The 12,070-nt window shown below is 32.6% G+C and overlaps 1 long non-coding RNA gene across 1 annotated transcript; it reads left to right on the top strand.

The window, feature by feature from the left end:
• The first annotated feature begins 6,187 nt into the window (after positions 1-6,187).
• LOC149157271 (uncharacterized) lies at positions 6,188-7,638 on the top strand. The gene is made up of 3 exons (XR_016261568.1): positions 6,188-6,850; positions 6,954-7,009; positions 7,094-7,638. It is a non-coding gene; the product is annotated as an uncharacterized LOC149157271 (long non-coding RNA).
• The last annotated feature ends 4,432 nt before the right edge of the window (positions 7,639-12,070 follow it).

Here is a 12,070-nt window from a genome sequence, read left to right as displayed (position 1 = left end):
TCTTGTTGTAACTTTCGAATAAGTGTCCACACTTCTTCGTCATTCTTCCATTCCTCCCTTGCTTCGTTTATCCAATCTAGTTGGATAATAGAAATGGCGCACAACAATGCTTCCACATCCTCATCCTTTCTTGAGAGTGCACCTGCCACCACATTTTTCTTCCCTTTTTTGTAGATGATTTTCAAAGTCATAACCCAACATCTTTGTGACCCACTTTTGTTGCTCTTCAGAGGATAATCTTTGTTCTAAAAAGTATTTAAGGCTATCATGATCCGTTTTTACCTTGAAGTTTCTTCCCATTAGGTAGGGTCGCCATTTCTTAAGTGCATGGAGTATTGCCAACATTTCCTTCTCATAAATAGCTTTGCTTAAAAACTTTCCCTTGATTGGACGACTTTCAAAAGCAATGGGTCTTTCATCTTGCATTAGAACAACACCAATTCCATTTCCTGAAGCATCACATTCCACAATAAAGGTTTTTGTGAAGTCCGGTGTAGCTAAGACCGGTGCTTGGCACATTGCCTCTTTAATATGTTCAAAGGCCTTTGTTGCTTCCAGAGTCCATGAATATGCATCTTTTTTCAATAATGTTGTTAGAGGTGCTATTATTCTCCCATAATTCTTAAGAAACTTGCGATAATACCCTGTCAACCCAAGAAATCCTCGCAGATGCTTTATGGATGTGGGGATTTTCCATTCCTTAATGGCTTTAATTTTGCTAGGGTCTACCTTAACTCCTTCATGAGATACAATATGACCTAGATATTCCACCTCCTGGACTCCAAAGAAACATTTGGATCTTTTTGCATATAATTGTTTCTCCTCCAATAGTTGTAGCACCCTGTCAACATGTTCAACATGATCCTTCCAAGACTTGTTGTAGATTAGTATATCATCAAAAAATACTAACACAAATTTTCTAAGGAATGGTTTGAAAATTGAATTCATCAAACCTTGAAATGTTGAAGGTGCATTGGTAAGGCCAAAAGGCATGACCAAAAATTCATAATGACCCTCATGAGTTCTAAATGCTGTTTTCGGAATGTCTTCAATCTTCATTCTAATTTGATGATATCCTGAACGAAGATCCAACTTGGTGAAGCAAATTTATCCATGCAATTCATCCAGTAATTCATCAATGACGGGAATGGGGAACTTATCTTTAATAGTGAGCTTGTTGAGCTCCCTATAATCCGGACACATGCGCCATGATCCATCCTTCTTGTGCACAAATACTAGTGGAGCAGAGAAAGAACTTTGACTCGGTTGAATTATCCCAGCCTCTAGCATTTCTGCAACCATACGTTCAATTTCACTCTTTTGGACATAGGGATATCTGTACGGCCTGATGTTTGGAGGAACACTTCATGGAATCAGATGAATAGCATGGTCATGATCACGCATAGGTGGGAGACCTTTGGGAGTCTCAAATACCTTGGAATGATTGTCCAGGACTTTTTGGAGATCTGTAGAAATAGATGATTCCGATGTGGAAACATCTAGCGAACATAATTGTGCAATTACACCTTTTTGCTCCTTTTTTAGAAGCTTTGTCATACCATTAGAGCTGATTATCTTTCCTGGTTTCCCTGCAATACCCCTTAATTCAACTTCCTTTCCTTCTGTAGAAAATTTGATGAAAAGTTCTTGAAAATTAAAAGCTATTGTACCCAAGGATTGTAGCCATTGGACTCCTAGTACAACATCAGCACCTCCCATTGGAATGGAAAGCATTGGGCTAGTCAATACATATTCTCCCATGGATAGCTTGACATTATGGCACTTTCCAGAGCAATTTATTGTTCCTCCATTTGCAATCATCACTTGACACTCTGGTGCTGGATATAGGAAGCAATTCAATTCTTTTGCTACCTTACAATGAATAAAATTGTGGGTGCTTCCTGAATCAATCAACACTATTACCTTTTTCTTCTTGATTTGTCCTTCCATCTTGATGGTTTGAGGAGTGGTAATTCTCGCCAATGCATTACAAGATATGGTCGGATTTATTTGTTCTTCATCTAGGCTTTGTTCCTGGAGTATATCCTCTTCTTTTGACCTTTCTTGCTCCTTTTCTTCTTCCTCTTCACAATCTATGTAGAATAATTTCTTCTCAGCACACATATTACCTTTAGTGTATTTTCTATCACAACTGTAACAAAGCCCTTTTGCTCTTTTGTCTTCCAATTGTTGTGGTGTCAACCTTATAGGTTGTGGAAGACTAGGGGCAGCAACACTTCCATCTTTATAGTTGTGAGTGGTATGCTTCCTGGTTGCCATAATTTTGCTTTCCATTTTTCTTGCTAACCTGAATGCCTTCTTTAATGAATCAAGTTCCCAAAGGCGAACATCATGTTGGATATTATCCTTTAAAGATCCTATGAACACATCAATCCTATGCTCCTCTGGAATATCTTTTACCCTTATGTTCAATTTTTGGAATTCCTCAATGTGCTCCATTATTGAACCCTTTTGTTTGAGACTTATCAATTGGCTAAAAAAAGTGTTGCTTTTTGTATCCTCATAATGTGCTATCAATCTTCCGTAAAAATTGCCCAAGTGATAAATTGTTTACGAGAGCAAAGCCATTGATACCATACAAACTAATTTGGTTCCAAATATAAAGTTGCCATACATACCTTTTGTGTGTTTTGAACATTATTGAGATCGAAGAATTACTCCATCTGTAATATCCATGTGGCGGGATCCTTGCCATCAAACTTCCTCATATCGATTTTTGGAATATGGTGGGTCTTCGATCCAACATTAGAGTCTATGGAATCATGATTAACATTTCTTTTGTTCACATCATGAGTTTCCTTTACAACCTTTTCACCATTAGTAAGTATTTCTTGTAGAAAATTTGTCAAATCTGTGTTGAAATCTGCCATGTCTGTCTTCAAATCTATCTTCAAATCTGCCATGTCTCTCTTCAAATCTATCTTCAAATCTGCCATGTCTCTCTTCAAATCTGTCTTCGAATCATCCATCTTAGCTTCCATGCACTTTATCTTAGATTCCACGCCATTTATCTTAGCTTCTGTTAGCTTTTGTGAGTATGACATTTGTTTCACTTGTTCTTGTAATTTTGATATATCATGTAGCATTTCGTCCTCTTCTTCATGAGTCATGCTAGAGCTTTCAGGTTCCTTACTAGGTGTTTGCATTTTCTTTGCCTGGGGCATCAGTTACCGATAATAATGCTTTACTATGCCCTTTGAATTCCTTCAAACCAAGCTTACGCAAAAATTAAAAAAAAAAACTACACACCTTTTTTCACTTTGTAGAAGCTGGATATTGAATCTGATGTATCTCTGTAAATTCAGATCCTCCAGTTCTGAAATTATGACCTGTAGTAGCCTTCTGTGTCCTCTTTCCAATGCCACAAGTCTGACCCAAATTGGCTTCTCCAAGGAAGAGTTATGTGAAATCTCCCACAGTGACTTGATTATAGACTAGTTCAGTAGAGCGAACTTGTACGACATGCCACGAGTCACTGTTTCGACCTTTGGATCTAAAAAATGCATACAAGAAACTACAGTCCGTCCTCTTTCTGTACCTTCTTACGAAATTTCAATCTGATCCCTAGAGAGAAAGTTATGACGATTTTCCCCAGGTCACCTGTTTGGAATGTAATTCAGGAGTCTGCAAAAAAAACCAACTTCCTCAGATCATATCTCCGCAAATATAGCGCAAAAAGCTCTGAAATTCGGACCCGAGGTTAAGTGCGATTTCTTCTCAAATGTGTTTTTTGCAACTTCTGAAACGTCGCAGAAAAAAAGATATAGCGAAAATGCCACGATGACCTGTTTGGAGCAGCGAAACCCTAGAATCCAAAGCTCTGATACCAAATGTTATGAAACCAGCTCAAGAAAAGATAGCAAAGATAGATCAACGCCTTAGAATTCAGCCTCTTCGAGGGGGCAACCTCCTTTACATTACATAAATGAACAATTCTTGGATGATTCAAATGACAAAACCTCCTTTCTATATATAGGAATCTAAGGAGTCAATATAATCCAGCCGACCTAACAATAACAATATAAAGCCACAAAAATAACAATAGAGGGATTCTACGGGGCACAGTAATAACAATATGGGGGCAATAGGGGCACAACAATATTAATAAGGGGTATAACTACAATAGTAATGGGGTAATCACTAGTATTATAGGGACCCAACACCTTCCATGGTAAACCTTTACCCAATTTTATTTCTTGGAGACTTTTGCACCTAGGAGACAACTTACCTTAGGTTCTAGAATGCCAATCCTCATGGAAAATTATTTGTGTTGAAATATTTTATTTCATATGGAAAAATATGAATGAAGCACTATTTAATATAAGGAACACACAATAACTCTTTTGATACATGTGAAATTGTCCTTGAAAACTATATTGACAAGAGAAATACATGTGAACTAGCCTTGTAGACCATTTGAGGAGAGAAATACATGTGAATGTGTCCTCCTAAACTCTTGTTCAATGGATAAAGATTGAAATGGAGAAGGGCCATCTCTACTAATCAATAGAAGTTTGGGCATTGTAAAGGTTCATTTGTGATGTGAGTAGGAAACCACGTAGTGCTTTTCCAAATAAATTAATATGTTCCTATTAGTGTTGTTGGTGATAGAGATCTTAGCACGAAAAGGGAACACACACACAATTGGACAACTCCCCTTAATAACATAATAATAAGTTTTCAACTTTAACTCCTACTTAGTATATTAATGTTAAATTTTCAATTTTAACATTTAACACTTGTAATATAAGAGACTAAGATACCTTGAATTAGCCTCGTCCTCCTTATATAATGATAAAGTTTTCACTTTAACACTCCAATTTAAGAGACTAAGATACCTCCAATTAGTTGTCTTCTTTTAAATAATGATATTTTTTCAACTTTGTTATTGAATACTTACAATCTTAGAAACACAAAATACCTTGAATGAACCTCTTCCTCAATAAAATAGCATTCTAGATAAAACAAAATAATAATAAATCTTTAAAAAAAATATTGAAACTAAAATACCTCTTTAAAATATACATTCTAAATTAATCAGAACATTGAATCTCTTATATAAAAAAAAAACCTTAATAAATTATATAATAACTTAAGTATAAAAATATTCTAAAAAATTAAAATTATTTTTTTAACCTAAAAACTTAAATAATAATAACACCTTATTAATAAAAACTTAAATAATAATATCAATTTATTAATAAAATTAATTAAATATTTTACAAAACAATAAGAGAACATACACACGACCCCGAGCCCATCTCATGGAGATGCGTTGTCTCATTGTTTTTCCAAGCTATATACTTAACATTGTATCTATTCATAATTCTTTGTAGGGTAAACAAAGAGAGCATGCAAAGGAACCCATCTTATGGAGATGCGTCGTCTCCACGTTTTTCCAAATTATGTATTTGTATTTATTCATAATTCTTTCCAATTCTATATAGTTTAGATTATTTTAATAATTATTATTAAAATTATATTATATAATCTAATTTTAGTTGTAAATTTTATTATGAAAATCATATATAAATAAATTCAAATTCTAGAAAAGCATCCGGTGGTTGTTATAAATGTGGTCAACGAGTTATTTAGGATGGTAAAAAAGTTCAAAACGAACTAATCCCTCACGCTATTTATGGTTTGTTAATGTGGTCAACGAGTTATTGAGGATGGTAAAAAAGTTCAAAACGAACTAATCCCTCACGCTATTTATGGTTTGTTAAATAAATTTAAATCAAAACAATTGAAATGAGTTTTCGGAACTGTAACCATCGATGAGAGTTGTTTAAGACTGACCAAGAAATTTAAATGAAAAAAACATAAAGCTTAAGGATTTCATAAAAAAAAAATTAAATAAACAATAAATATATAATAAAATAGGAGTTGTTTTTAATGCGATTTTTTGGAGATTTTGGTGATTGAATCCGGCGGAAAAAATTGAGGTTAAATCTTGATTTGTATTATTTAAAATGGCTTTTTAACTACATATTTGGATTCAGCACCCTAAAAAACCCCTGGGATGCTTTGATTGGGCAGAAATTAGCTATCAAACTTGCGATTTCAATAAATTACTCCCGGATTTTGACCGGAAAAACCCACCAAAAAAACTTCCAAAAAATCTCTTTAAAGACAACTCCAATAAAATATATTTTGAGCAGTAAGTGAGACGGAGGTTCAGATATCAAGTAAAAATATTTTTTGAGCAGTAATTGAGACGAAGGTTTAGATATCATGTAGAGTAACATTCACAGTTCGAATTTTGTGGAGCAATTTCGCTTTGGCAATGCACATTGTGAGCCTTTTGAAAGACTCTTTGATTTCCTATTGGCTAATTGTATTGTTCCAAAACATATGGAAACAGCTAAGTGAAAAGTCGGTAGAGAAAAACGGTATCTGTTGGAAAGTCCAGAAAGTTTTTGATTTCCGTCTTTAAATCTGCATTCCCTAGCTGCACTGAAGGATTCCACGCGAAGACGGCAGAATTCAAAAGAGGTGCTAGGCTGGGTTGAGACCTTCCTTACTTTTATACCCTTCTCCCCTTCCCGTAGGGCAAATCCAGGTGCAGGAATTGGGTCTTCAAGTGCAAGTGCGAGAGATGCTTTTGGAACAATCTCTGAGGATATCCCTAAAGCCCATAATTATAGTACAGTTTGAGCAAATGCATGACCAAGCAGAGGAGCAGAAGATGGCTAAAATGTCAGGTCAACAACCCTTTGATTTGCATCTTCCAACCTGCGTAGAATTCTCAAGGCTTTCTGTAGAGACAAAGAGGCTCATCAAGATGTGATAGGTCAATGGCTGCTAGGGTTTTAACTCTTTCTCACAGGTATTCTCCCCAGAGTACATATTTTCATTTCTAAATGATAACCCTTGTTTACAGTTCATTTTTTACAATTTTTTGTATACATTTCTTGTTCACTTACACGTAGGTAAAAGGGCTTCCTCTGCTATAACAACGGAGATGTGAAACAGACCCTACCCGCTGGTAAGTCCTCTTCGCTAATTCCCCTCTTTTTCTGATGGATTTTGGTTGTCTTATTTATAAAAGAAAGTTTACGGTTTTGACCAGGGTTCGCCTTTCTTCGAGAAAAAATTTCTTGATTTTGAGCTCCTACAGGTAAATAATTATGAATTGGATCTTAGTAATTAATTTTCGTTTTCAAGATGGCTTTGCTGTAACCCTAACCCCGCGGTCTTTTCCACATCTCTAAGCTCACGTCAGCACACTCATTTGTAATGGTTTCGGTGTTCGCTTGTTTAATGTGTAATTACCTTCTCGAATATGCGTTCGGTAGCTTATTTATTTGAGACTGAGTTAGGGATTCCATACTGGAATTGAAAACGCTTAAGGGCCCATTTCTTTCTCGTCAGTAATGTATGGTTTTGATATGAGGCACAATGATGCCAAAAGGGCATAAATGGCTCGACCATTCTGTTTAAAAAGAAAACTTATGTTGTCGGATGCATATTTCATCATATTTTGTTTTACCTAGAGGCAAACTTGATTCCTCTCGTAGCACTGTTATCTTATTTTTTCAAGAGTGTTTTCGGACATGGTCTCGGCCAGTTTGAGTTGCTTAAATTCTTAATACTATCAAAGATGGCTTTTAATCCCTTCACAATGTTCGAGTGTTTACTATTTTATGGATCAGGTTTATAAACAACATTTATTTGGTGTATCTTTTCTTGCCTGCTACAGGCAGCTCCAGATTTAACAAGTTATGTTATATCACTGACTTTTGGTTCTGTTCATTTCTTGCTTGGAATAATTGTTTCACGGTTTACATAATTTCCTTGAGTATCATTTCAAATCTAAAATGATTGTGTTGTATGTTTATTTTTCGACTATAAAGGATAGATAGAACTTCGTTTTTCTATGGATTCATTCTTTGCACAGGATGTCAGATATTATGAGTTTCTAGTTTGTGCTTCCTAGCTACCCTGAGTTTATAATGTATGATTATGTCATAACTAGTTGTACATGTTTCATTTATATCATTAATTTTATGTATGCAATAATTTTCTTAGATACCAGGGACTCTACAGGACTGACCCTGGTTGTTGGTTACCAGCTTGACCTAGGTCTAACCCATGACTCCCTAGCATCATAAAAATCTTTCTCTTCTTGTATTTTCCTTTTTCAACTATTAATTCCTAAAGTTTTGTTCTTGTATACTAAGCTTAATGAAGAAAACAAATAATTACAAGAACATAGATAAAGAAACTATTACATATGGAAAATTTCACAATTAAATGCCATAGCACAACATCAAACCCCAACCCGTTTCATAACCATTTTCCCTTTAGCAATCACACTTACTTTTCCTGAATAGATTTCGATTTCAAAGAAGCAATGCCATTTATCTTAAATACTTATTTGAATATTAGTCAGCCAGAAATTCTAGGAATATGAATGTTCCTCCCAACCCATGAGAGCCATTAACACCATTGGCACCCCCCTAAGTCCCCTCTCCCCACCCGACCCTGTTGGCCCACTTCCCTACTGAGAAGTTTTGTCTCAAAGGAGAGAGGTTGGGTAGACAACCACCTCAACCCATAACTTCCTTAAATTTTTCATAAATATGAAATTCACTTTTTACATCCTTTCGCGTAACTTGTAGCCGACCTTTTATTTTAGGAGGAAATATTTGCAAGTAACTTTTATATTTACAAACACCTAGTTTACTGAGGGGTATTACATCTTTGCCCCTCAAGGGACACATCGTCCTTGGTGTTTTCTAGCCTCTAAAAAAGGCTGGGATATGCCCTCTACATAAATTTCTCATCCTCCGAGGTAGCCTCCTCCAAGCTAAAAACACATATTTCATTAAATTTGGAAGTATTCTATTACAAGGCCTTCAACAACATTCATTCTTTTGTAAATCTCCATATTAACTTAATTCAATATAAAAATAATTTTAGTAATTTCAAACCAAGTAAAGATCATGAATAGGTCAAACACGGAGTTTTTATTTACAATAGTATCAATACACAATAGGGGTGTGAAATCAAACTCTTAGAAGCAATTGATTTAAGCTAAATCATATTAGTATGTCTAATATTCAATAAAGATATTATAATTATGGATAACATACTAGATTCCTCAATGTTTGAATTTTGTGTCTGATGACTCTAACCCCCTTTCCCACAACCTACGAGGGATTTATTGATTGAATGATGGTGATGTGAAGATCATAGTGAAAATGGAAAGGATGTGTGTCCCTTGCGTTGCATTGAAACTATTCTACAAAAAAATTAGTAAAATGTTTTTGTGCTCAATTTCCTACGGTCCCTTCATGCCCTTATGAAGCACTAATGGGGGGGTGATAATTCATCTTCATAACATCAAGGGATCCATTATAAAGTTAGGCATTGTTGATTTAGGTATTTTAAGAAAGTTAGGCACCTTTGATCTATCTCCACTAAAAATCCAAGTACATCAAATGAGAGTTCTTAAATGGGTATTCAGGTCATTCCATTGTGATGGACAATGTAACAAATTGAAGTAAACAAGAATTAATGGTCTTCTTGTAAGTAGTGGAGGCAAGGGTTTTCAAAGATTAGTAAAGTTGATGGTAGTGTGGATATTAATATCTTCTTGTAAACATTGTCAAAACCAATAATAGTCTCAATGTATGTAAATAATAGTCTCAATTGTATGGAAAACCATGATTGACCATTACTTTCACTAAGAGGAGAAAATTATAAGAATTTTTAATGGGGAAGAAATATTTGTGAAACATAACTCATGAATTTTAGTTGAAATTTATATAAGTCCTCATGTTCTTTAATTATTAAATACTTAATGTAAATACAAATAAATTCTCGTTAAGATATTGATTTTGAAGATTAAATATGTATTAAAAGGCATTCATCTATGACACTTGATTTTAAATATAATCTGAATAAACCACTTAAAGTTCATTATCAATTAATCCTAATTAGTTTTGTAAAAGATATATCTTTACTTACGTTAAGAGCTTTATTTCAAAAATAAATTACATTTATAAACTTATATCAATACATATAAGTAAATGGAATTGAATAAATAGCTTCTAAGTCTTGTTGGATTCTATGAGATTATTTTAAGTACAAATAGTTTCTTTAAGAATTGAAATTTACAAAATGTTTATCTTGATGGGAAAATCATATCATATAGTGCAAAAAGTTTAAAGACATTCATTTATGGCTCATCTATTGAATGAGCTTAAATAGTCTACTTAATGCTCATTGTGAATTCATTAACAATGTCACATTTATACATTCATATTAAACCACATGATAAATAATGGTTTCTTGACTTATTCACTTATATAACATGATTACATATAGAGATAATTGATTTAAGAATGCGTGGTTAGAAAAAGTTGTCAATTCAAAATAGAATAAATTAGTTAGAACTCATCAAAGATTGATTTTAAATTATTAATTTTCTAAAAATTATATTTTTACTTACATTAAGAACTTCATTTCAAAAACAAATTGCATGTATACATACATATATACTAAATAGAATTTAATACATACTTGTCTTATTGTATTCTATCAGATTATTCAATTACAAATAATTTATTTAAGAATTGAAATTTACCAAAATGTTAGGGGTGGGAAAATCAAATGTCCTATGTTGCAAAGAGTTTAATTACATTTATTTATGGCATGTATCTTGAATGAACTTGAACAATCTACCTAACATTCATTACCAATTAATTATTTTGTGTGTTGTTAGGAAAACCATTTAATTTTACATGGAGTTTTATTTCAAAAAAAATGTCACATTTATACATTTATATAAAACCTCGTGATAGAAAAATAAAAGTCAATAAATGCTTTTGTATAGATTAATTAGAATTCATTATCAATTATATATATTAAGCGCTACATTAAAAAAATACATTACATTTATAAACTTCTATCAATGCATGTAACCAAATAGAATTCTTCAAGTCCTAATGGGTCCTATGAAATTATTTAAACCACAAATAAACTATTTAAAAAATGAAAATGACAAAATGTTAATATGAATGGGAAAATCAATGTCTTATCGTGCAAAAAGTTTAGATACAACCATTTTTGACCCATCTCTTTAACGAGTCTAGATGGTCCACTTAACACATTGTTAATTAATTATTCCATGTTTTATGAAGAAGATAATTTTGTTTTACAGAGTTTTATTTTAAAACAATACAATATGAAATTAATACTCTTAATAAATTAAGTGATAGGATTATGGATTAAGAATTTCAATTTATTTAAAATACAAATTTACAAAAAAATAACTTTAAGTAATGAAATTAAATGTCTTAAAGTTCAAAGATATAATTCATCCATTGTTAATTAATTATTCCATGTTTTATTAAGAAGATAATTTTGTTTTACATAGAGTTTTGATTTAAAACAATACAATATGAAATTAATACTCTTAATCAATTAAGTGATAGGATTATGGATTAAGAATTTCAATTTATTTAAAATACAAATTTACAAAAAATTAACTTTAAGTAATGAAATTAAATGTCTTAAAGTTCAAAGATATAATTCATCCATGATAGTGTCTAACCAAACCTTGATAATCCACTTAGCAAACATTATCATTAATTATATGTTTTTTTAAGAAATGCAAAATTATTTACAATAGATTTTTATCTCAAAAATTACAAATCATATTTATGCACTCATATTAGTGCATTTTATATGTAAACAATAAATAACTAACTTTGTGCCTGGTTGAATTTCATTGTTTTATGATTGCAACTACAACCATTAATTGATTTAAGCATATAAATTTAGGAAAATTATGAATTGAGAAATCACATATCTTATGCTTCAAAAGGTTCAAATCATTCATCTGTGACACATTTTCCATTAGCCTTATTAGTGAATAATGCATTGTGAATAGTAAATAGTGCACATAGCATTTATCAAGTAAATTATTATAAATCCTTGAGTAAGAATTACACCTTTGTTTGCAAGGAGTTCTATTTCAAAACTTATATTTCAAATTTATATATGATTATTGATGCATATAAGTAAACAAAAATCATTA

The sequence above is a fragment of the Pinus tabuliformis genome, chromosome 5_2, assembly GCF_031772625.1.
Source record: "Pinus tabuliformis cultivar Carrire ecotype Pingquan chromosome 5_2, CPIR1, whole genome shotgun sequence".
In the NCBI taxonomy this organism is placed as follows: domain Eukaryota; kingdom Viridiplantae; phylum Streptophyta; class Pinopsida; order Pinales; family Pinaceae; genus Pinus; species Pinus tabuliformis.
Note: the sequence above shows the minus strand (reverse complement) of the source record. Positions and strands in the feature narration are given on the sequence as shown.